This window comes from Neovison vison, chromosome 7 (genome assembly GCF_020171115.1).
Source record: "Neovison vison isolate M4711 chromosome 7, ASM_NN_V1, whole genome shotgun sequence".
NCBI classification, from domain to species: domain Eukaryota; kingdom Metazoa; phylum Chordata; class Mammalia; order Carnivora; family Mustelidae; genus Neogale; species Neogale vison.
In genome coordinates, this window is record NC_058097.1 from 49380389 (window position 1) to 49403476 (window position 23088).

A 23088-nucleotide genomic window follows, 5' to 3' on the forward strand; every position below is an offset into this window, starting at 1 on the left:
GCCACCCAGGCTCCTCAAGGCTGTTAAATTTAATTATATGCTTTTTTTCTAGTGTTTTCCTGATGCTTTTTTGTTATCAAAAATCTTAGATATATGGAAAAGTTGAAAAAATTTTACAGTGAGCGTTCATATACCAACCAACTAGATTCTGTAATTAACATTTTACTGCACTTGCTTTATCACCCATGTAATGTTGTGATTCATAAGAAATATACATTTGGTCATTCAGACAACCAAAATACATCTCTCACCTGTATTTGGTCTTGTCCCCAGTTCCTGGCTCATAGTTCCCAAAATCCTTGAAATTTTCTAAATGTTGAGAGTGATAATACTATCTTTTGTGTTGTGAACAATGACTTTTGGAAGCATCCAAGGATGAGGGCTAGTTGCCAGGAGAACCAACCATGTGATTAGAGGGTTGGAACTTGGAGTCACGCCCCCTGACATAAGGCAGTGGGAAAAGGGCAAGAGGTTGAATCAGTTGTCTGTGGCCAGTGATTTAGTCAGTTATGCTTGTGCAGTGAAGCCTCCATAAAAACCCATAAGGACAGTGTTCAGACAGCTTCCAGTTGGTGAACAAGTGGAGACTGGGGAGAGTGGTGCACCTGGAGAGTGCATAGAAGCCCTCTGCTCTTTCCCTGTACCTGGCCCTCCACATCTCTTCTGTCTGGCTGTTCCTGTGTTCCTTTTATGGTAAACTGCTAATCTAGAAAGTAAAATGTTTCTCTGAGGTCTTTGAGCTACTCTAACAAATTCATTGAACCTGAGGAGGAAATTGCAGGAACGTCTGATTGATAGCCTGTCGATCAGAAGTACAGGTGACAATCTGGACTTGTGACTGGCATCTGAAATGGGAGAGGGGAAGGGAAGTCTTGTTGGCCTGAACCCTTAAATGGTGGAATCCGATGCTATCTGCAGGTAGGTAATGTCAGAATCGAGCTGAGTTGTAGGAGCTGGTGTCCCAAGAATTGTTTATTTTTGTTATGAGGAAATCATCACCCTACCATGTTGGATATTGAGTCTCAGGATATCAAAAGAACCTGCCTCTCCATTTAGGCATCCCTTTCTCCCTTGTTTTTTGATGTATTTTGAAGTAAATTGCAAACATTAGCAAACCGCTCCCAAAATATCCAGCATGTTTATCATTAACTTGGGGTTTAATATTTATTTATGGTGCTTTTATTTATTTTGATGTAAAATTTATATACAATGAAATCTTAATGAACTATTAAGTAGTTAAAAAATCTTAATGATTTTAAGATTTTTAAGATTAACAAATCTTGGGGCGCCTGGGTGGCTCAGTGGGTTAAAGCCTCTGCCTTCAGCTCAGGTCATGATCCCAGGATTCTGGGATCGATCCCCCCCGAAGTCAGGCTCTCTGCTCAGCCAGGGAGCCTGCTTCCTCCTCTCTCTCTGCCTGCCTCTCTGCCTACTTGTGATCTTTGTCTGTCAAATAAACTTAAAAAAAAACACAAATCTTAATGAACCATTTAGTAGTTTTTTTTTTAAATTTTATTTATTTATTTGACAGAGAGAGATCACAAGTAGGCAGAGAGGCAGGCAGAGAGAGAGAGGAGGAAGCAGGCTCCCCGCTGAGCAGAGAGCCCGATGCGGGGCTCGATCCCAGGACCCTGAGATCATGACCTGAGCCGAAGGCAGTGGCTTAACCCACTGAGCCACCCAGGCGCCCCCATTTAGTAGTTTTGACATATGTATACTCACCTGTGTTATATCCATTGACATGACAATGTGATTTTTTTTTTAAAGATTTTATTTATTTATTTGACGCAGTAAGGGCCATCTCAGTGACTGGGTAAAAGCCAGGTCCATGAGTGAAAGCCTAAGGAGCTAGAACCTTTGATACTTTTTTTTGAGAACACAACTTAAAAAACCCTTAAACTCTTGAAGCACATGACTGGCTCGGTCAGTAGAGCGCCCCGACAATGTGATTTTTATCTTGATTCTGTCAATCTAGTGAGTTACATTAGTTGATTTTTGAATGGCAGAATACATTTAATGAGTTTTTAAGTTTCTTCCACAAAGGCGAAACTAGATTCACCAACCCTTGGATATATAATGTATTGTAAAAATGATCATAATAAATTCATATGCATTTTTTCCATATCACTGAGTGAAAAGTCCCCTGAAACAAGAATATGCAGTTACAGTGAACACTGGCATTTAGGGATGCGGTCGTGGACCTCATATCAGAGGAGTGGCAGCTACTGGGTGCTCTTCAGAAGAACCTATACTGGGATGTAATGGTGGAAAATTACAGCAACCTCATGTCTGTGAGTAAGGACCTTTGGTGAGCCCCCCAGCCTATTGCCATTCCTTTCTTAACTGCTGGAATTTATAAGTTTTCTGAATGTTTAACATCTTTGAACTTCGGATTTATAGATAGTAAAACATTTGTGTCTGTCTGAACCTGGAGAAATGTTCTTGCTCTCACCCCCCAAATGAAAAGTTTTGCACTTTGCTGAAGCGCTAACTTGAAACAGTCCCTTCCAACTTCTTCAGAGGTTCCAAAGACCAAGCTCTTGGTGACATGTTTATCCACATGCAGATTGTTAGGCTTCCAGACTTGCAGCCATCCTCCATCTGGGGCAGGGAGTCATGGGTTCTAGAGGGAAGAATAAGCAGTAAGGGCCATCTCAGTGACTGGGTAAAAGCCAGGTCCATGAGTGAAAGCCTAAGGAGCTAGAACCTTTGATACTTTTTTTTGAGAACACAACTTAAAAAACCCTTAAACTCTTGAAGCATATGACTGGCTCAGTCAGTAGAGCGTGCAGCTCTTGATCTTGGAGTCATGAGTTTAAGCCCTACTTTGGGGGAAGAGATTACTAAAAAATAAATAAACTTAAAAAAAAATAAAAGGAGATAGGCCCTTTATGTCTTTGTACTCTGTCAGATCTGGAACTTAACTAGCACCAGCTTTCTTGGTTAGTCTCTCTTCGTAGCATCTTTACTCTTCTTCACCAGCACTGCTCACTTTGCCTTCCTCCTCTTAGCATCTCAACTATGGTCAGAATTAAGCTTTCAGGTACACATGGACTTTTCCCTTAACCATGACTTTTATGTCCCTCTGCTTCCCTTCTATTTTCTCTTCTCCTTCTAGTGGATGCCTCTAACTTGTATTCTATTCAGAACACCATTTCTTTCCTTGATCCCTTGACCCTTGTTATGAAAATTGGCCCCTTCTAGTACCTAATCACATACACATTCATTGGTCTCCTTCCTAGAAGATACCTGGCACGTTGAAGATAGTATAGACTGGCTCCAGGAAGATCTTGACAGGCTGGATCCCCCAGAGAGGCACCAGGAATGTGATGTATTCAACAAAATATTTCACCTGAGAAAAGACTTTGAGCAGTTTGATTCAAATGGAAAAACTTGGAAACATAATTTAGATTAACTTTTCCAGAACAGAAATTATGTAAGTAAAAAAGCTGAAAAGTTGTTTTTCTACCCTATGCACAAAAACACTCATTCTGGAATTGCTGGGAATATGATTGTGGAGAAGCTGTCAGTAAGACATTGTGCCTGAAATGAGTCATATAGAAATGAGATTTTATAAATGTAGTGTCACAACTTCTACACCAAAAAGTCACCCAGGAGAGAATCCCTGTGGATACAGCGAATGCAGAAAATTTTTCTCCCAGAAATCGCAGTTCATGGTACACCAGAGAATTCACAGAGGACAGAAAATATATGAATGCAATGAGTGTCTGAAAGCTTTTATTCCAAAGGCAGAGCTTATTTTACTTTGAAGCACTCACACAGGAGAAAAGCCTTATGAGTGCAGAGAATGTCCACGGGCTTTTAGTAGTAAGTCTCAGCTCACTCTACACCAGAAGTGCCACACAGGAGAGAAACCCTATGAATGCAATGAGTGTCAGAAAGCCTCTCTCGACAAATCTAGTACAATTTTCCATCAGAGAACTCATGCCAGAGAGAAACCCTATGAATGTAATAAATCTCGGAAAACCTTCATTAGTAAGCTACATGCCATTAAGTGTGAGAGAATTCATACAGGTGAGAGACCTTATGGATGTAAGGAAATGTGGAAGAACTTTCTCTCTGAAGTTTAGTCTCACTTTACATCATAAAATGCATCCAGGAGAAAAGCCCAGTGAATGAAGTCAGTGTCAAATGCTTTCCATCCAAGGTCACAGCTCCTTGAATACTGGAGAACTCACCCTGGAGAAAAACCCCTTTCATGTAAAGAATGTCAGAAGGCTTTCATCCAGAGGTCAGAGCTTGCTTTACAACAGAGAATTCATAGGGGGAGAAACCTTATAAATGCAATCGATGTCAGAAAGCTTTCGTGCGGCAGTCAGAATGCATTTTACATCAGAGAGTTCATACTGGGTGAATCCTTTCCGATATGGTAAATTGGAAAGCCTTTAGCACCAAATCACCACTCATTATACACCAGAGAGCACACACAGGAGAGAAACCCTATGGATGCAGTGGGTTGTGGGAAATTTTTCTCACAGAAGTCACAACTCCCCGTATATTAAAGAACCCATACAGGAGAAAAACCATGTGAATGCAATGATTGACAGAAAACCTTTAACCATAAGTCCCCACTCATCATACACCATACAGGAGAAAAGCCCTATGTATGTAGTAAATGTGGGAGACTGGGGTGCTGGGGTGGCTCAGCTGTTAAACGTCTGCCTTCGGCTTAGGTCATGATTCTGGGGTCCTAGGATCAAACCCCACGTGGAGCTCCCTGCTCAGAAGGAAGCCTGCTTCTCCGTCTCCCACTCCCCCTGCTTGTGTTCCCTCTCTTGCTGTCTCTCTCTCTCAAATAAATAAGTAAAATCTTTTAAGAAAAAATGAGAAAGCTTTCTCCTGGAAGTCTTGTCTAAGTGACATCAAAGAACACATACAGGAGAGAGACCCTACAATGCAGTGAATGTGTGAAATCCTTTGGTGTCGAGTCACACCTCAGTAGACACCAAAGATGTCTTATAGTAGAGAAATCAGATGGATAAGATGGATATGGTGAAAATAAAAAAGCTTATAAGGAGGTCATTCCAACATGAGACAGCAAGCATATGGGAGACAGTTCTTATGGTGATTAAAGAAAACTTCCACTCAGATGTTTAATTTCACTGAGAATTAAAATGAGAAATCTAGGGGCGCCTGGGTGGCTCAGTCATTGAGCATCTGCCTTCGGCCCAAGTCGTGATCCCAGGGTTCTGGGATCAAGCCCCACATAGGGCTCCATGCTTGGTGGGAAGACTGCTTCACCCTCTCCCACTCCCCCTGCTTGTGTTACTTCTCTTGCTGTGTCTCTCTCTACCAAATAACAAAATCTTAAAAAAAATTTTTTTAAATTAAAAAAAAAAGAGAAATCTAGTGCCGAAGATAAATACAACAAAAATCTTCAGTAATAACTTGCAGCACATTCCATCAGGAGAAGGCATACACGAGAGAACTGAATTCCACAAATGTGCAAAAGTTTTCACACAGAAACCCATAAGGGAAAGAAATTATATAGAGGGAAGGAATGGAGCAATATTTTCGTTGAGAAATTTCAGATGTATCAAAGAATTTACTCCAGAGTGAATGATAGATGAGTAATAAATTTGAGAAAAATCTTTTATTGAAAAGAAAGCATGTGTTAAGGGGCACCTGGGTGGCTCAGTGGGTTAAAACCTCTGCCTTCAGCTCAGGTCATGGTCCCAGGGTCCTGGGATCAAGCCCTGCATCGGGCTCACTGCTCAGCAGGGAGCCTGCTTCCCTTCCTCTCTCTCTGCCTGCCTCTTTGCCTGTGATCTCTCTGTGTCAAATAAATAAAATCTTTAAAAAAAAAAAGAAGCATGTGATATTAGAGAATTTACACTAAAGAATAACTCTAATTGCGGTAAAATGCAAGATCAGTTACAAAGGACTTTAAACATTTTTTTTTAGAGAGAGAATGGGCGAGTGATCAGAGGGAGGGGCAGAGGGAGAGTGAAAGAGAATCCTAAGTAGGTTCCATGCCCAGCTCAGAGCCCGACTTGGGACTGGAGGCTTGGTCTTACAGCCTTGAGATCATGACCTGAGCCAGAATCAAGAGTCAGCTGCTTCACCAACTGAGCCACTCAGGTGCTCCTTACAAAGGACTTTTCAGGCAGATTCCCCAGATGTTAATGTTTTACTACATTTGCTTTATTCTCTCTCTCCGTGTATATACACAAACATATTATTTTTCTGAGCCATTGAGAGTTAAGTTTCAGACGTGATGCCTCTGCAATGTGTAAATGCTAAGAACAAGGACATTCTCCACCATAATCACAGTGTAGCTATTAAAATCAGCAACAGTAATTCAGTACTGTTATCTAATTTACATCTGGCTGGCTCAGATGGTAGAGCGTGCAACTCTTGATCTTGATGTCATGAGTTCAAGCCTCACATGGAGTACGGAGATTACTAAAAAATAAGAACAGTTACTTGGGACAATTTTTAAAATTACATTGGAGTGTTTATCAATAATAAAATTAGATTAGTTATTATTATTTTTTTTAAACTATTTTCTTTTTTTTTTTTTAAAGATTTTATTTATTTATTTGAGAGAGAGAGAGACAGTGAGAGAGAGCACGAGCGAGGAGAAGGTCAGAGAGTGAAGCAGACTCCCCATGGAGCTGGGAGCCCGATGTGGGACTCGATCCTGGGACTCCAGGATCACGCCCTGAGCCGAAGGCAGTCGTCCAACCAACTGAGCCACCCAGGCGTCCCAGATTAGTTATTTTTTGTTTGTATTCTGTCTTAGAACTTTTGTACCCATCCTTGTTGATGTTGGTATTTTTTTTTTTTTGGATTTCATGATTTCTAATAATTTTATTTATATATTAGCCAAACAAAGATCCCAACTAGGCTGTGTTGCAGGCTGAAGGAAGGGGCAAGCAGACTCCCTGCTATGCAGAGAGCCGTGTGTCACGCTCGATCCCAGTTCCCTGGGATCTGGACCTGGGCCGAGGCAAGAGGCCACATCCACTGAGCCACCCAGGTGTTCCGGAAAGCATGCCCTTTAGAAGTGACCTTCAGCGGAATCGTCATGCGAAGCCCAAGTCGGGTGCTCCGTCTTCTGTCCTCAGAGGCCTGCTTCCCAAACACTCCCCATGGGGGAACCCTGAGCTGCACTGCAAATTGCACTCGATCCCAACAGGAAACCATGCCCTTTTCTTCTATATTGATTGACTGATTGATTGATTGATTCAATGTTGTACTTCTTCATTTAACAGACAGAGATCAGATGTAGGCAGGGTTTCATGCCTAGGGGAGGGAAAGCAGGCTCCCTGCTGAGGAGACAGCCCGATGTGGGGCTGGATCCCAGGACCCTGCGATCATGTCCGGAGCTGAAGGCAGAGGCCTAAGCCACTGAGCCCCCAGGTGTTCCAGAAGGCATTCACTTAAGAAATGACCTTCAACAGAAGCCTAACGCAAATCCCCCGACTGGTGCTCAGGCTTCTGTCCTCAGTGGCCTGGTTCTCGAACTCTCCAGATGTTCTGAGCTGCACCGCGCAATTGCACTTGATCCCAAGGGGAAAGACTGACCTTTAGAAATGAGCTGATTCCAGAGAGCAGGTAAAAGCTGCATGCACACCTTGGGACATAGCCAGGAGCAGCGCCTACCTGGACCCCGAACCAGGAGTCTGACGATCCCACAGTCCCAAGCCCTCCACTCAGCCCGAGGGAGAGGCCACCTCAGCACGGGCAGATCCGGCTTCCCATGTCCCATCGGCCAAACCTTAACCCTACGGTGCTTATTCAGACTTCTGTCCCCAGTTGCCTGCCCCGGTAGCCCTCCAGGTCGGGGACTCCTACTTCCCATGGCAGGCCTCTGGGTGCTCCCCACTAGGCAACTGGGCAGTTTAGCCCTGTGTGGGACCCACGGCACGGGAGAAATCTGCCTACCTGTTCATTCTACCCACACCTTGCCAGGATCCCCCACCACAAACCCGGAACCTGATGGTCTGCCAGGGCTACGCCCTCAACTGATGTTGGTATTTTTTAATACTCAAAACATTAGCATGGCTCCAGAAGTCAAAACTATACCCAAAAGTGTACTCAGCAAAGTGATTTATATGATTTTTAGAATATAGACTTCCCATCAATAAGTCCAACGTTTGCATTTTGCATCACAACAGTGCAGTATCCTTATAACTGGAGTAATCTGAATAACTATCCTGTCTGCAACCTATTTTTTTGGATGAGGGTATAGAGGGGAATATATGACTGTTTCCCAGTATTTCTGAGAGTTGAAATTCCTATTTACTTATGCTTATTCATGAATATGGAGTAAGATAAGGATAGCTTGAGTTGCCTAGCTCAGTGAGTAAAGTTTGTGACTCTTGATCTCGGGGTCATGAGTTTAAGCCCCGCACTGAGCATTGAACTTAGTTAAAAAAGAAAAAAATAGGGGCGCCTGGGTAGCTCAGTGGGTTGAGGCCTCTGCCTTCAGCTCAGGTCATAATCCAAGGGTCCTGGGATTGAGCTCTGCATTGGGTTCTCTGCTCAGCAGGGAGCCTGCTTCTCTTCCTCTCTCTAGACTGCCTGCCTCTCTGCCTACTTGTGATCTCTCTCTGTCAAATAAAAATAAATAAAACCTTTAAAAAAAAAAGAAAAAAGAAATAAGGGTAGTTCATTTTAAAAAAAGAGAGAGAGAGTTAATCATTTTATATATTTTACATATGCTGAGGCAAAAACCACATACTCATCGATGGGACACTCTACCACAGGGAAAAGAAGTGAGTTGGAGCTATGTTTATAAGTACAAATGAATCTCACAAACATAATTTTGGTCGAGAAGTCTGGTCACAGAATACAAACAGTGTGAAGTTAAATGGTATAAAAAGGAGAATCTAGCTGGCTCCTAGGAAGAGCGTGCACATGGAACTCTTGATCTTGGCATCATGATCTTGGGCAAGTAGAAATTACTGGAAGGAAGGAAGGAAGACAAGACTTGATCCCAGGACCCTGGGATCATGACCTGAGCCTAAGGCAGACACTTAACAAACTGAGCCACCCAGGCACCGTGTACCTACTCATTTTTTTTTTTTTAAGATTTTGATTATTTATTTGACAGACAGCAGGAGAGAGCACACAAGCATGGGGAGTGGGAGAGGGAGAAGGCGGCTTCCTGCTAAGCAGGGAGCCCAATGTAGGGCTTGATCCCAGGACTCTGGGATCATGACCTGAGCCAAAGGCAGAGGCCTAACAGCTGAGCCACCCAGCCACCCTCCATACCTACTGCTTTAAAACAAAAGCCTAGTTTCAAATGATTTTTCATGTAGAAATTTGCAGTGAAACAAAAATGAAGCCAAATTTTTTCTTACTGTTCCAAAATCTCACTATGCAATTCTCTTAAGTATTTGGCCAATATAAGGATGGTGTGGCTATATTGTCAGACACCTCATGAAATCCCTACAATGATAAAAACAATGGAAAGACACTGAAATGTCTGACACTGAAATGAAATTTTATTGTTCATATACTAAATACTGATTACCAAGTACTTAAGTTAGACCCTTATTGTCAACTAGGTATAACAGTCAAAACAAAGGAAAGTGATATTGATGTTTATTCACATATTATAGTACTTCCTGAAATTGTAATATTTCATATAATATATATGTAAGATAGAAAACAAAATTAGTGAGGACTCCCATCCACCACTAGGCTTCAGAGAGGTAAGCAATGAAAGCCTTTTCTTTGCCTTTTCTGACCAAATTCCCCTTTCACACTAACAAGTAATTACTACCTAAAATTTTGTGTTTAGCATTCCGTACTATTCTTTGTAGTTTTACTATATATGTATCTCTAACAAACTTACTTGTTTATACCATTTAATTTATTTCTTTTTTCAAGTAATTTCTACCTGCCCAAGGTGGGGCTTGAACTCATGATGCCAAGATCAAGAGTTCCATGTGCACGCTCTTCCTAGGAGCCAGCTAGATGCTCCTTTTTATACCATTTAACTTTACACTGTTTGTATTCTGTGACCAGACTTCTCGACCAAAATTATGTTTGTGAGATTCATTTGTACTGATAAACATAGCTCCAACTCACTTCTTTTCCCTGTGGTAGAGTGTCCCATCGATGAGTATGTGGTTTTTGCCTCAGCATATGTAAAATATATAAAATGATTAACTCTCTCTCTCTTTTTTTAAAAGGAACTACCCTTATTTCTTTTTTCTTTTTTTTTTAAAGGTTTTATTTATTTTTATTTGACAGAGAGAGATCACAAGTAGGCAGAGAGGCAGGCAGTCTAGAGAGAGGAAGAGAAGCAGGCTCCCTGCTGAGCAGAGAACCCTTGCTGGGCTCAATTTCAGGACCCTTGGATCATGACCTGAGCTGAAGGCAGAGGCCTCAACCCACTGAGCTACCGAGGCACCCCTATTTTTTTAAAATTTTATTTTTTAATTTTTATTTAATTTTCTTTATTTTTTTCACTTTGCATAATGCCCTCAAGATCCATCCATGTTGTCGCAAGTGGCAAGATTTCCTCATTTTTTATGGCTAAATAACAGAATACCTAGTTCGCTCATCTGGATTTTTAACTACTTCCCTGGCTGGTTCTCTTGTGGCCACTGTGGAGTTCAGTTTTGTGGAAATACCATCATAGACAGTATTTGAGGGAGGCAGGGAGGTGAGACTAGGGATATGAGGACAAACTGTAAAACATCCATAACCTATTTTTGGCAGTCTAGTCAGTGAGGGGTGAGATGAGCGCCAGTCTCTGGAACAGACATTAGGATGAATGAGGATATCCTGGATTTCTTGAAAGGTTGTTTGTTCGGCGAGCCCCAGAAAACTTACTCCAGAGAAGCTGACAGGGAAGTAAGTAAGTTCTGAGCCTCTCCCAGTGGGCATGAAGAAGTGAGACTCAGCAAAACTTCCATTTTCTTTATTGTGTCTTGGCTCCAAGCAACCACTAGGTGGGAGTTGTGTTCTAACTCAGATTTTCATTAGCTCTTGAACAAACACAGTAATACCAATACATCAAGCCCAGATCAAACCTGGGTTTGTTTTGCTTTTGCTGGCCTTTGATCCCCCAGATTTTGCTCTTCTAATAAGCCCAGTTTTAGGTTACATAGCTCTGATATGAGTAGGATGCTCTACTTCAGGCTGCCTGAATTCCAGAAACCAAGAGGCTTCTTCAGTGTAAAGGGGAATGGACATGAGGAATTGATTTTTTTTTTAAAGATTTTTTAAAATTTATTTGACAGAGATCACAAGTAAGCAGAGCAGCCGGCAGAGGGGTGGGTGGGGAAGCAGGCTCCCTGCTGAGCAGAGAGCCCGATGTGGGACTTGATCCCAGGACCCTGAGATCATGACCTGAGCCGAAGGCAGAGGCTTAACCCTCTAAGCCACCCAGGCGCCCTGGTTTTTTTTTTTTTTTTTTAATAACTTTATTGTGAAGGATACCAAAGGTGCAGAAAAGTGAATAAAACAAGTGTACAGCTTGTCTCATTCTTATAAAACAAACACCTATCTGCCCCTCACATAAGTCAAGATCTAAAAACTTAAGGAACCCCAGAAGCTTGCCAGCCAACCATGTATACGTTTCAGATCAAACCTGCTCTCTCCTCCTAGCTATGATCACCTCTCTTGGCTTTTATGTAATAAATCCCTTGCTTTTTTTTTTTTTTTTTTTTTTAAGATTTTATATATCTGAGAGCGAAACTGAGCACAAGTGGGTGGAGGGATGGGGGAGAGGTATAAGCAAACTCCCCTAGCCCAACAAGGGGCTCAATCCCAGGACCCCAAGATCACCACCCAAGCCAAAGTCAGCCACTTAACCAGCTGAGCCACCCAGGCACCCAAATCCCTTGCCTTCTAAAATTAAACTTAAGTATGTATACCTAAGTAGTGTAGTTTAACCGCCTTTTGGAAAACTACATAAACAGAATATAACAAATCTAACTTATGTAGCTTTTTCACTTAACATGATGATCTTAAGATTGATCCATGTCATGGGCTACTACAGCTGTTCTTTTGTAGAGTAATTAATTTTAGGAATAGACTGCCATTGTTCATCCTACTGAAGATGGACATTTGGTTTGTTTCCAGTTTGGGGCTATTATAAAATATGTAAGTATTTTATAATCTTGGGCCCGCTCTGTTGTCCAGCTGTTTTTCCCTCACATATCATCTATGCGTCCTAGCGGGCACAGGCACATGTTTGTTGGCAGGGTGTATATCTAGGCGTGGTTTGGTTGGGTCATAGAGTGATTTTTTTATTTAATTTTTCATTTAATTTTATTATTATTATTTTAAAATTTTTATTATTATTTTTTAAAGATTTTATTTGACAGAGAGAGACACAGCGAGAGGGAACACAAGCAGTGGGAGATGGAGAGGGAGAAGCAGTCTTCCCAACGAGCAGGGAGCCCAATGTGGGGCTTGATCCCAGGACCTAGGGACCCTGACCCAAGCCGAACGCAGACGTCCAACCAACGGAACCACCTAGGCACCCCATAGAGTGATTTTTAAAAAAGACTTTAAAGAGCAAAATGAAAACATCTACAAGAAAAGAAAGCTTCAAAAATTGAAAACATTTTGATGATCTCTCACTGATTGCCTTTCCTTCCTTTTTCCCCTGGGGAATATTTCTAATCAAATATCATATGTCATGGGGTGCCTGGATGGTTCAGCCCGTTAAGAGTCTGCCTTTGGCTCAGGTCATGACCCTGGAGTCCTGGAGTCCCTATGTCAGGATCCGTGCTCAGCAGGGAGTCTGCTTCTCCCCCTCTCTCTGCTCTTTCCCCTGCTCATGCTCATGCTCTGTCCTTCTGTGTCTCTCTCTCAAATAAAATCTTTAAAAAAAAATCATGTCATGTCATTTCCCCCTTTAATAGTTTTTATCTGTAACAAATAAGGATTTTTAAAAACTATAGCCACCATATCATTACAATTGACAATAATTTTTTAATATATTTGGGTTCTCCAAAGAAACAGAACTAATAGGTTGTGTAGGTATGGGTATGTGATTTATTGTGAGGTATCGACTCGTGATTGGAGGCTGAGAATTTGGAGTTGGAAGACATAGGGAAGATGTCTTTCTGATTAAATAGTAATTCTTTTTTTTTTTTTTTTTTAAGATTTCATCTGTTCATTTAGTTGACAGAGGGAGAGAGGGAACACAAGCAGGGGGAGTTGGAGAGGGAGAAGCAGGCTTCCCACCGAGCAGGGAGCCCGACAACGGACTCGATCCCAGGTTCCAGGCCCGAGCTGAAGGTAGATGCCTAACGACTGAGCCACCCAGGTGCCCCTGATTAATTAGTAATTCTGTTAACTGTTCCTGAGAACTTCTCCTTTTAGAAGAGTAGAATATTGACAGCTTCAACTACCCACAACTGCCACTTCAGGACAAAATCAGCTCCAGAGGGTCCTGAACAAGATACTGGGGCAGTGACCTTTCTGTCAAGATTTATTTTGCTAACTGAACTGCCCGCACATTACTCCTAATACCTTCCTCTCCAGTCCCATAAGAAGACCATTTGTTCTTGGGTGTGAACTATAAAGATATATCTGTGTTTGCAAGATCTGGTATTAGTTCTTACTCTGTTCTCCTGTAAAGAGAGCATTTATGCAACTGCTAATCACCAGAAGAATCTGATTGCACATCACCGTTACCAGAGAGCTTTGTGAATAAATATGGATTCCTGCATTCTGCACCAGACTTTGTTAATCCATGATGGCTTGATGCTGCAGTGACCTGACCCATATTTTCAAAAAATACCTTCCCAAGTGATTCTGGCTAATGGCATCAGTGGTAGGTTCACACTTGGGAAACAGTTACCAAGATGGTATTTGGGGCTGGGAGAGCCATGAGATGGGAACCTGAGGAAGAAACACAGTTGCTCAATCTTCAGTGTCCCAAGATTATGAGACATTCACACAGATTCTCTTTTATCTACTAGCAAGTTTATCTAGTACTTTAGGGTGGGATGAGATACAGGAGAAATTCCCACTCTCCTATCTGTGGAATGTACATTCTGGAATGAGGGGACTTCCTGGATTAGAAAACAGATTTTCTTGGTTCAGATGCACTTAGAAATTCACTCTGGGCGGGCGAGTGGGGTTCTGGTGGCTCAGTTGGTTGTGGGCTGATTCTTGATTTCTGCTCAGGTCATGATCTCAGGGTTGTGAGATCTAGGACCACGGCGGGTTTTGCACTGATTAAGAATCTTTCTCCCCATCTCCGCCCGCCCTTCCCCTTAAAAAACAAAAACAAAAACAAACGCTGGGAGAACTTGTGAAGGAGAGAATCTCATTCTCTTAGAGGATTTCTCCCAGTGACATTGTACAGCCAAGGAGGAAGGTCACACTCCCATTTCCTTGCTTTGTGTCCTGACAGCCACAGGGTGGAGCTCAATTTCTAAGTTTGTTTTCTTTAGCACTTGAGACAAGTAGGACACCAAAGCCAGTCATACCAGATTGTTTCCTGCTGCTTCCTTTTGACCCCTCAGCTCTCCCTGTCCTAATAAAAGCAAATTTAGAGGACTTTGGTGCCTCTTTGAATGGGTTGCCCTACTTGAAGCAGCTGAAATCCAGAAGCTATGAAGCTTTTCTGGTATGAAGGAAAAGGAGCCTGAATTTCACAGAACTATAAAAAAAAAAAGTGGGCTATAACAAATCTAAGGGAAAAATGATTAAATGGTAAACATGAAGATTAGGGACACCTGCACGACTCATAGAGTTAAGCATCAGCCTGGGGTCATGATCTCAGGGCGTTGAGATCAAGCGCTAGGCTGGGCTCCACCCTCAGCTGAGAGTCAGCTTAAGACTCTTATCCCTCTCCCTCCCCCCCTTTCTCTGCCCCCCTCTCTCTCTAAAGTAAATAAATGAATTTTTTTTTAAATGAAGATTAATACATTTGAGTAAAAGAAATACCCACGTACCAGCGGCAAGTCAAGACATATATCATGATCAGCGTTCCAGAAGCCATCAACCACAACATACTTTTTTCTGATCATTTTCCCTCCGTCCTTCCAACTGTAACCACTGTCTTGATTATGGCAGTCAATTCATCACTTTCCTTCATAATTTCACTACATGGTTATGTATTTCTGAACTGTCAGTTAAGCATCTGCCTTCAGCTCAGGTCATGATTCCCAGGGTCCTGGGATCAAGCTCACATTAGGCTTCCTGCTCAGCAGGGAGTCTGCTGTTCCCTCTCCTGTTCCCCCTGCCTATGCTCTTTCTCTTTCTTTTTCTGTCCAATAAATAAATAAAATCTTAAAAAAAAAAATAAAACAACAACAACAAAATTAGCCAAAAGCCACAGAAATGATTAGAAGCAATTTAAATGGTCATTAATATGTAGCTGCTTAAATGTTTTGTTACAGCAAGCCAGTGGAATACCATGCAAGCATGAAAGAGAATGAGGAAGCTCTTTACATGCTGATACAACATGCTGATATGTTATATCAGTTATATCATCCTTTCACCTAGTTGAAAAGAAAATTATATCATCCTTTCACCTAGTTGAAAGTATTCACCTAGCAAAAAGTATTATTTTAGGTAGATGAATATCCACCTACTTTTTGTAATGGAGGGGGATGAATATTGGGTAGGAAGTTGGCAGTCTCTACCACATCCTACCTCTTTGTCCCCTCTGTATACTCTTCCAAACGGAAGTAATCCTATCCTTCCCAGGGGTGATAACCCCAATGTCTTATTTTGGAGTTTTAGATTCAGTGAGGTTTATAAGTGTTTCTTTGTGAAAATATTCCATAACTTCAAAGAATCCTCAACTTTCAGAGACCCAACCCATAATGGTGTGATAGGAACTGGGCATACACAATGAAGACTTACAATGAAGGACAGAAAAATAGAGAGGAGATAGCAGGCACTGTTCTGTTGTGAATAACCAAGGCCAGTGAGCAGGAATCATCAGAATTCACGGCCCTGACAGTGAAGCACTGTCAATTAGTGCTTCGCAGTGAAGCACTGTTAATAAACCACTTTGGAAGTGCTGGTTTTGTTGAGATGATGTACACCATCCTTTGTGGCTCCTGGCTTTGCACTCATGCATTTCTTACTTGTTTCTTCTTTTCTGTGGCCACACCTTAGTTGGACATTTCTTGGGAACCAAAAAGCATTTCTAGGAGTCAAAAATGCAAATGAAATGGGTAAATTGCTGTGCACTGGAAAAGCAAAACTTCAGGGGTGACTTGAGGGAAGGGGAGAAGGAGGATGACAGTAAAGCAGCAGAAAGAGTGAGGAACTTGTGATAACAAGACTATCTAATATTTAGTTTGAGTTCTTTCTTTGGGCATTGCATCAGGAAAGTATGTTACATAGTAAACAGAAAATATGTTACATAGTAAACATAGAAAGTATGTTACATAGTAAAATAGTATGTTACATAGTAAAAATAATTTGTTCATGATGTTTGCAGAAAGAAGAAAAAAAAAAAAAGCTAAGTACTATTGTGGACTGACTTCAAAACAAAAGCACCAGACAACAGTTAGCCAGAGTGCTTTACTTGAAGCAGAAACTCAAAACCACAGGTGTTCATAAAAATGTAAACTACATGGGAATTTGTAAATATTGTAAACTGCAGTGCAAATCTACTGGGCACTCCCAATTCATGAAATGAGGGTGAGAGAGCATTTCAGCCTCCCATTTCAGCTACATCAAAGGTTCTTGTTTGACACCTGGATGACACTATTGTCTGTTGATTCATTAACTCAGTATTTATTGTTGATCACACAATAGGCACTATTTTATACATAGGGCATGGGGATCCATCAGTGAACAATATGGAACAAAATCCCTGCCTTCAGATAGCTTACATTCTCATTATCTGAAGGAAACCATACCAAGTACTACACAGTTATCATACTGTTTCATGACAATAAATCTGACAGTTTGGATGAAATGGCTAAATTCCTCGAAAGTCACAGTTTACCAAAATTGACAGAGGAAGAAATAGAAAATCTGAATAATCCCATAACTATTAAAGAAATTGAACTCATTACTAAAAGCCTTCCCAGAAAGAAAACCCAAGGCCAACTAGCTTCACTGGTAAAATTCTAAACATTTATGAAAGAAAAGTATCAAAGGAATCACTTCCCAGGTCTGTTTAGGAAGCCATCAGTAATTCGATGTAAAAGCTGACAACATTAGAGGAAAGGAAAGTAATAGACCCATCTTTGCACATACATAACTGCAGAGGTTCTAAACAAATCTAGCGAGCTATGTTATCAATAGACAAAATACATCATGACCAAATGTCATTTATTCTGGGGCTGCAAGGGTAGTTTGGTGTGCAGAAATTAATCAGTGTAATGTATGATGATATAAATGAAAGAATAAAACTAATATCTTTATGTATGCATAAATACATGTCATATAATCCAATAGCCATTCATGATATTAAAAAGAAAACTCTTTAGTAAACTGTGAATACAAAGACATTTCTTTAATCTGATTAAAAACAGCTTTAAAAAAACTTAAGCAAAATTTTAATGGTAAAATAACTAGGGTTTTCCCCCATACTATATACTCTCTTATCTAAACATTATAAATTTCCCATCACTTTATCTTCTCTTCCCTTGTACTCTTTGGCAATCTCCACTTTATCCCAGGGTAGAAGCTGATGTCCAAAATTAAAATGATACCTTATGTCACTTTTTCCCCCAAATAAGGGACACCAAAGTATTTTTCCTGATGAATACCTTAGTATGACCCACGGTAAGATGAAACTGAAATGGGAGCAGAGTTAAGAGCACGCAGAGCTCAAAAACTTCCTTCAGCCTCCTCACATTGCCTGTAATTCTGCTTCTGTGGGTGGTAAAGCAGATTTAGTTCTGGTCTGGGTTGCATGTCTGGGTTACATCCTCACTAAGGGCTCTCTCCAGACTGGCAGGCAGGGAGCGGATCAATCTCTCTCGGAAGTCTTGGTCCACAAAGACATAGAGCATTGGGTTGAGGTAGCTGTTGAAGAGGACCAGGGAGCTTGTTTTATTAACAAAGACATGAAGAATTTTGTACTTACCCTCCAAGAGTATCTCTTTGAACCAGACTGCAACCAGTTGAAAGGGGAACCAACAGAAAAAAAAGGAAGCCACAACAGCAGTAAGGGACAGCTAGATTAAATCACGCTTCTTTTGCGTATCTTGGCAGCAATGAGCCCATAGCACATAGCAATGATGGGCATTGGCATGCTGAAGCCAATGATAAACCAGATGAACCCTCTGGCCGTGAATATAGATACAGTCAACTTTGTCCTCTCTTCAGTACTTTTGCCCCAGGGTGCAAAGTTGAAACTACAGTAAATATTCCCTGTTCCATCACTTACTGTAGTCAAGAAGATGAAAGCTGGCAAGATGAGGATTAGGACAAGAATCCATGGTCCGATAATCACTTTTGTAGCCAGACTTACAGTACAGTGGTTCTGGGCCCAGACTGGACGCAGGACACAAATATAGCGGTCCAGGGCAATGCAAGCAATGAGGAAGACACTCCCAAATAGGTTTATGTCCACCACAATGTGAACCGCCTTGCGTAGGAACAAGCCAGAAGGCCACTGTTCTCTCATGACCTTTGAGACAATGAGGAATGGTAGGGTGGCAGTGAAGGAGAAGTCAGCTAAGGCAAGGTTCAGGTAACAAATGGTGTTTACTGTGCGTGCCATCTGGAATCCAGCCATCCAGATCAAAAGCCCATTGCCCAAGATGCCAAGGACAGAAGTGATCCCAAGCACCACAGTGACAGAATCCACAGAACCGTGTAGTCAACAGACTCTTGGGGCATCTCTTTAGGTCCATCCATAGGGTTGGAGATGTTGCTTTCCATCTTGCCCACACCTGAAACATTTCAACAGTTGCCATGTCTCATCTGTGGAACCATCTTAACAACATCCCTATTCATGGTCATCAACCTCCACTAAGCTCCCACTCCAACCAGGACACCCGCTCTCCTGAAACTTGTGGCCAGTCATACGATAAATATAAAATTGGCACTTCCCTGACTTTTACTTTGGGAAAGGATAGTTCTCCATATTCCCATATTATTCAGATGCATTCCAACTATCAGGCTGATTGCTTAGACAAGAGGATGACAAGGCTCCTGTTCACTAGCAGAAAAATACACTGAGGATATGCAGTTAAGAAAAAATTGATTAGTAGACAATTATGGCCTTGGGAGGGAAACACTAGACTCAGAATCAGTAGGTTCAACTCTCACCCATGATTCACTGCATAGATGCTGGCAAGCTCTGCAAGCTCTTTCAGCCCCTGGTTCTCCAAGACTCCCAGCTCCCACTGTGGGAACCTTTCGCCTGCTGTTTGCTTAGTATTTAGGTTAAGGTTTCAGAGTTTGGTTTGAGTGTATAATTGAGGGCCTTGAACAGTTACTGGTAGTTTGTAGTAACATTGTTACACCATGTGAATTCTGTGCTAGAAGAAGTCAGCAAAGGGGGCCCTATCTCTACTTTCAACCTTCTGTTTCTTGTTGCTTGATATGGAACTCTTCTGTGGGATGTGAAGAATTTTTACCCATTGCATGGCGTTAGTGTTCTACGGGGTAAAGAGTATGAGAGTAATCAAATTTGTTAGTATCTGTTATCAAAGACCATGCACTGTGTTAACTACTATATATGGGGATCCAGTTTGATCTACATAAGAAATGCTATAATGCTTGTTATTTCTGGTTTTCATAATAAACTGATGTTCAGAGCAATTATAGAAACTACCCAAAGTTACTTCAGTAGTAAGTGGTAGAAGAAGGACTTTGACCCAGGTTAATCTAGTTTTCTCTCTTATACAACCAGACACTGCTGGTTGCCCCTTAGGTCCATTCCCCTAGACTCTTCTGCCCAAACAATTTTGTTTAGTTACTCATCCTTCAGAAAAGGTGTTCTTCTTTCAGTCTCTGGAGGAAAGTTCTGATTAGTTTCACCAGAAATTGGAATCCCCTTTGCTTTGCAAAGGCTTGGTTTGATAGTGGGCACATGACTAAATCCTGGACAATAACATGGGGAGATATTTGGGGGAGATTCTGGGATAGATTTCCTTGCTCTTAAGAATAAGAGTCCCATCCATCAACAGATGAATAGATAAAGAAGATGTGATATGAAGAAGATAAAGAAGAAGATGATAAAGAAGATATAGATACACACACACACACACACATGAATATTATGTAACCAAAAAAAAAAAAGAGGAAATTCTGCCATTTGCAATGACGTAGATAGAACTAGAGTGTATTATGCTAAACTAAATAAGTCAATCAAAGAAAAGACAATTATCATATGATCTCACTGATATTTGGAATTTGAGAAACAAGGCAGAGGATCATAGGGGAAGAAAGGGAAAAATGAAACAAGAAGAAACCAGAGAGGGAGACAAACCATAAGAGATTTTTAATCTCGGGAAACAAACAGGGTTGCTGGAGTGGAAGTGGTAGGAGGAATGGAGTGGCTGGGTGATGGACATTGGGGAGGGTATGTGTTGTGGTGAACCCTGTGAATTGAGTAAGACTGATGAATCACAGACCTGTACCCCTTAAACAAATAAAATATGTTAATAATAAAAAATACAGATAAAGAAAAGAAAGAATAAGAATCCCCCTTTAGGGGCACCTGGGTGGCTCAGTGGGTTAAAGCCTCGGCCTTCAGCTCAGGTCATAATCCCAGGGCCCTTGGATTGAGCCCCGCTTCGGGCTCTCTGCTCGGCAGGGAGCCTGCTTTCCCCCCTCTCTCTGCATGCCTCTCTGCCTGTGATCTCTCTGTGATCTCTTGTCTGTCGAATAAATAAATAAAAATCTTTAAAAGGGGGGAGGGCACCTGGGTGGTTAAGCCTCTGCCTTCGCCTCAGGTCATGATCCCAGAGTCCTGGGATCAAGCCCCGCATCAGGTTCTCTTCTCAGCGGTGAACCCGCTTCCTCCTCTCTCTCTGCCTGCCTCTCTGCCTACTTGTGATCTCCATCTGTCAAATAAATAAATAAAATATTTTTTAAAAAAATAAAATAAAAAAGTAAAAAGAATAAGAATCCCCCTTAAAAAAGAAAAAAAGAATACAAATCCCCCCACCAAAAAAAAAAAAAGGAATTCAAAACAATGTGACCTGTCTTCATCTGGACCAGGTCACATCTGTAACTACTGCATCCAAATTCAACCTAGAATGTGTGATTCATGCCACATTCCCAAATTTTGTGATCTGTTAGCAGTATCAAATATCCAGGGTGGGTGGGTTGGATGCCTGGCTGGCCCAGCTGGCAGAGCATGCGATTCTTGATCTCGGGTTTTTGAATTCAAGCCCCCATTGGGTGTAGAGATTACTTAAAAATAAAATCTTAAAAAAAAAATAGAAATATCCAGGACAGCTATTAATAATTCATATTCATGAACCCCACCCTGGAATCTTTGCATAAAAGCACCTGTAAACCACACACATTATTACTGTGGATTATGAGGGCTCCTGTTTGGTGAGCCCTTCAAATGTGCCAGTCACTTTCCATCCTATATTCTCCAATTATTACAAACTTGCTGTGGGGTAGGAAGAGGAATCCTCAGTTCTGGGAGGGGAAGTGACTTGCCTAGTGAGTGTCACAACCATTAGGGGCACAACTGAATTTATTACCAGATTTCAAATGGCAATTCAGTACTTCTGTGGTGGCTTATTCTGCTTCTCTGGCATATTTGCTCTTCCACGTTTTGCTTTTTTTCCCCCCCTCCAAGTTTTGAAATAACTATTTCAGGACCTTCAGATTATGAGACTGACGCGCTGCCTACTGCGCTAAGAAGACACTTGAAATAACTATTTCAGTTCTTCTTTTCTCCTCTCTGCTTTTACCCTGCCTCTCCCCTCCTTGTCCTCACTCTCAGCTGATGCCGTTATCTCCTATTGTAATGGGAAAATGGTAATCATTAGAATTTTTTAGCCTGCTCTGCCACAAATCTTCCAATCTACCTGCACCTGTTGTAGTGAGTAAAGAGTTCTCATTCATCCCAGCCCCTAGCCTCCAGTGTTTGCTTCAGATCCCTCTCTACCTCACCTTCCAGAGAACTTTCTTCCTGCATTATCCCTTTAATTTTCTGCCAAAGACAAAAACCTAAGATTTCTTTCTACTAGGTCATTCTATCTCTTAAACATTATTGTTATCTCCTCTCTTTAAAAAGAAACTGTCCTGGGGCACTTGGGTGGCTCAGTTGGTTAAGCGACTGCCTTCGGCTCGGGTCGTGATCCTGGAGTTCCAGAATTGAGTCCCACATCAGGCTCCCTACTCAGCGGGGAGTATGCTTCTCCCTCTAACCCTCCCCACTCTCATGTTCTCTCTCTCTTTCTCTCATGCCATCTCTCAAATAAATAAATAAAATCTTACAAAAAGAAAAAGAAAGAAAGAAAGAAAGAAAGAAAGAAAGAAAGAAAGAAAAGAAAAGAAACAAAGCAAAACAAAACCAGGTGTCCTGGGACACCTGGCTGGCTTAGGGGGTAGAGCATGTGACTCTTGGTCTTAGGGTTGTGAGTTTAAGCCCCACATTGAGCAGTGAGCTTACTTTAAAAAATAAATAAATAAAAATTAAAAAATAAAAAGAAACCATCCTTGGTCCATATTCCTTTCCAGCTTCAGCCCTGTTTCTCTCAAGAGAATTCTCTCTATGAAGAGGATTCACAGTCAAACTTAAGAAGGGAGCCTTTCCACTCCTCACCTCACATTTTCTCCTAAACATACTCCAGACTGACTTTGCTGCTCTATGCTCCACAGAATGTGGTCTCCTCAGGGATATCTGTGGCCTTCTTGTTACCAACTCCAGTGGTCCCTACTCAGTCTTCATCCTGATACCTCAGTGACGTAGGACCCACGTGTGACCCCTTCCTCCTCCTCTAGACATTTTTCCTATGCTTTAAAATGTTAAAATGTATCAACAGCACACTCTTGGTTGTTACAGCTCAACTAAATTCTCAGTCCAATTTACTAGCTTTTTCTTCTCTAAACTTATTTTATTTAAAAAAAAAGTTTTTTTAAAAAGATTTTATTTATTTAGGATATCTGGGTGGCTCAGTAGGTTAAGCCTCTGCCTTCAGCTCAGGTCATGATCTCAGGGTCCTGGGATCAAGGCCCACATTGGGCTCT

The 23088-nt window shown here is 41.5% G+C and overlaps 1 pseudogene; it reads right to left on the reverse strand.

Moving 5' to 3' along the window:
- Nucleotides 1-17770: 17770 nt before the first annotated feature.
- Nucleotides 17771-18807, reverse strand: LOC122911722 (annotated as a pseudogene).
- Between the last annotated feature and the right edge of the window lie 4281 nt (nucleotides 18808-23088).